Here is a 3,961-nt window from a genome sequence, read left to right on the forward strand (position 1 = left end):
GGGTCATGGGAAAGGTCCTTCAAACCTTTCCAGACAAACGAGGATTTGTGCGTCAGGTGCGGATTAAAACAAAGAGCAGTTGTCTGGATCGTCCAAATAACAAAGATCTGTCTACTACAGGAGGCTGAAGCTGGATGAGGAGCAGCTGCTGAATACTGGAATGCTTTGACTCCCAGTTTGACTTTGATTTTGACTGACTTGCTAAAGACTGATGGCTTAAAACTTCTTTTGACAGACTGGTTGTTGCCTTTACGTCTGACACAGGAAGAAAGAAGACAGAAGACAAGATATGTGTTATGGACTTAAATGATATTAAGCTTTTAACTGTTTCATGCCTCCTATAATATGAATGTGGGTAATATGTGTTATCCTAATAATTAGGGGGCTGGAGTGTAGGAGCCATGAATGAATGTACAGGCATTTTGTATTATGAGATGATATGATTATGGTTTGAATATTGTATTTGTTGTTATTTGTGATGTTGTTGTTTTTTGTGATCTCATTGAAGGAATAAGTGGGTTAAATGGATGTGGGCATGAACGTCAATATGGGTTAAATAGGGTATCTTCTCACCTGTGTGGAGGAGAGACAGAGAGGGTGAGCGGGGTTGCCGTATTTTTTGTTGACCGCCGCAAACACGCAACACACAACACATCACGCAACGTTTTTATTGATACGTCTTTGTGAGTCACTTATATGAGTTTGTGAACAGTTTTTATGAGTTGATTTTTTTTTTTTTTGTTAATAAAGGATTAAACGTAATTTTATGTATCGTGGTGATTTTTGCCTGGAAGCGCGTCTGACAAAGGAGGGCCCCGTCGTCAGCCTCTCAGCGATTTATTGGTTTGGAAGTCGCTACATTTTTGACAACAAAAAAAGGCAAGCATTGAAATGAAACATCAACTGACAGCGCAACGGATCAAATGATCAAGAGGGAAAAAGGAGGAAGTGGATCAAATTAAAAAAAAACCCATCTTCGGAGATAAACTACGGAGGTAGGAGCTGGTTGTTGAACAGATTTGGAGCCGCTGGCAAAGTGAACTACAGCCAGGTGAGCCACACCTGTAGATGCACGCATGAGGCTGAATATTGATGGAAGGAATGCGGCTTCCATATTGACTGCCGTTTGTTCATTGGGAACGATGGTGTGTTGGTGACTTGATGTTTCATCGCATCAGTGTTATTGTCGTTGTTCATTCTGATGCCAAACTTATCTCCATGCAATGAATGCATGAACCTCCGTTCTGTCGCTCTGACGTTGCTGCTGCGCTGCTGCTGTGTGGGATGATGATTACTGGATGAACCCCTTTTTTCGTCTGTGAATGTGGTTTAAATGCACAAAAAATATATTGAATAGAATAAAATAAATAAAAATCGAAAAGGTACAAACTGAAAAAAAAAGGTCAAAGTGAAACTTATGAAAATGAGTAAAACGAATGCTGGTGTTGAAATGGAGTGTGGCAAAAGAGAAACTAAACTCACAGCCAAGGCCTGGGGAAAAAAAATTGAAAAACTTCAGCATGAACGCAAAATCACCGTGAATAAAATAAAAGGGCTCATACCTGAAATGAAAGCACTTATGAAAAGCAGGGAAAATGTTTCACATGTTCAATCTCATCTTGAGAATTTAATTCAACTTTGTGAAAATGCTATCACATCACATAATGTGTTGATTCCTCTGCTGCCTGAGGATGAACGAAGCAAACAAAACGAATGGTTTGCCAGCATCACGGAATACAGTAACACATTTGAAGAAGAGGTTAAAAAGTGGCTAAGTGAATCTGAAGAACCACAACAAAATACCAACTTTGGACATTCGGATCCTGCTGTAATTAGAGAAGGAGTGTTTCCTTATCCAACAGAGGATGAACATCAAACACCAACTCAGGCTGTGTCCATATTCATGACAGAGGACATTCAAGACAATGTACAACCAAGTGACAGTATATCAAATATGGGAAGCAAAAACTCCTCTACTAGAAGAAAGTCAACTGTTTCTTCTGCTTCTTCTACACGTCTTAAGGCTGAGGCTGATTTGGCAGCTTTAATGGCAAGACAGAAACTTCTTAAGAACAAACAGGAGCTGGAAGAACAAGAGGAACGTCTGAGGAGAAAGAAAGAGCAGCTTAAATTGGATGAAGATATTGCAGCGCACATGGCTAAGTTAAACGTTTTACGATCTCAGAGCATTCGAAGTGGAAAGAGTTCCTTATCGAAGCATTCTGATGGAATGAACTCTTACCTGGAAAAGGGAAAATCAAACCAAAAGGCTCTCAATGCTAATGCAAATTCTTTTAGTCCACAAATGTCACTGTACCAAAAGGAAATTAAACATGATTATGTGGACCAAGGAGCAAAGCCTAGGAGAAAACTGCACCTCACTTCATCTATTCTGAGCCTGTGTCACTTAACCAACCAAAACAATATTCAGTGAATTAATGAGAACACCCAAACTCAAAATGGAGATGTATGGAATGCCGGATTTAGATCACAAAATGAGGATCAAAACAATATGCTGGGAATTATGAGAAAGCAAAATGAAATAACTACCCTTCTGATACAGCAGCAATGCCTCTCATCGTTACCAAAGAGAGAGATCCCAATTTTTGATGGTGATCCATTGAAATATCATGCATTTTTAAAAGCTTTTGAGAATGGTGTGGAAAGAAACACTGAAAACTACAGCGACAGACTCTATTTCTTGGAGCAGTACACTAGAGGACATCCTAAGCAACTAGTTACAAGCTGCCAGCACTTGAACCCAGAAAGAGGCTACTTTAAGGCTAAAGCTCTACTAAGGGAGCATTTTGGAAATGAGCAGAAAGTAGCTTCTGCATATATGGAAAGGGCTCTGTCTTGGCCTTCAATCAAAACAGAGGACGTAAAGGCTCTCCAAGACTACAGTCTTTTCCTCAGAAGTTGCTCGAATGCCATGGAAGGGGTGGAATACTTGAATGAGCTAGAGCTACCTGCAAACATGCTCGCCATTATAAAGAAGCTGCCTTACAAATTCAGAGACAAGTGGAGAACTGTAGCCTGTGAGTTGCAAGAGAGGCGCAATCAGAGACCTACATTTAGTGACATCACCAATTTTATTGAGAGACAAGTAAAAATCTTAACTGACCCAGTGTTTGGAAATATCCAGGATGTTCCCTCAGCAACATTAAATAAAGGTGTGAACAAACTCAAGCAACAGCCACGCACTGGGATGAAAGGAACAAGCTTTGCCACCACTGTAGCTCCATTAGGAATCAAAACTCAACCCAGAACCAAAGAGAAGGAACAGCTTCAAGCTGCAAGGAGTATGTGTCTTTGTTGTGAAGGCGGACACACATTGGATTTGTGTCCTCAGTTGGAGAGAAGAACCCACAAAGAGAAGATAAGGCTTCTTACGAGAAAAGGGTGTCTGCTTTGGCTGTCTGTGTACAGGACACGTCAGCAAAGATTGCAGAAAACGTATTTCTTGTGCAAAGTGTGGTCTCCTACATCCAACTATTCTTCATATCCCTCCAAAGGAAAAAGCAAAGGACTCTGAACAAGAAAAGGAGAAATCAGAGATAACAGTGGACTGCACCCTAGTGTCAAGTGGTCTAACTGGGGCTGGTGATCATGATTGTAAACTTCCTATAGTTCCTGTACAAATTAAGTCAAAAAAGGGCAGCAAAACTGTTACCACATATGCCTTTTTAGATCAAGGAAGTACAGCAGTATTCTGCACAGAGGCGCTGATGCACAAGCTTGGCCTCAGAGGAAAGAAGACACGTATTCTTTTGCGGACGATGGGCCAAGAAAAGGTGGTGAGCAGCCATATCGTGTCGGGATTGGAAGTTTCTGGCTTAAAGTATGATAATTTCTGTGAACTGCCCAAAACTTTCACACAGGAGCGTATGCCTGTCCACAGTGGGAACATTCCAAGACCGAGGGATCTTCAGGGATGGCCTCATTTAAAACAAGTTTGTTT

The sequence above is a fragment of the Antennarius striatus genome, unplaced genomic scaffold (genome assembly GCF_040054535.1).
Source record: "Antennarius striatus isolate MH-2024 unplaced genomic scaffold, ASM4005453v1 scaffold_26, whole genome shotgun sequence".
Lineage (NCBI taxonomy): Eukaryota > Metazoa > Chordata > Actinopteri > Lophiiformes > Antennariidae > Antennarius > Antennarius striatus.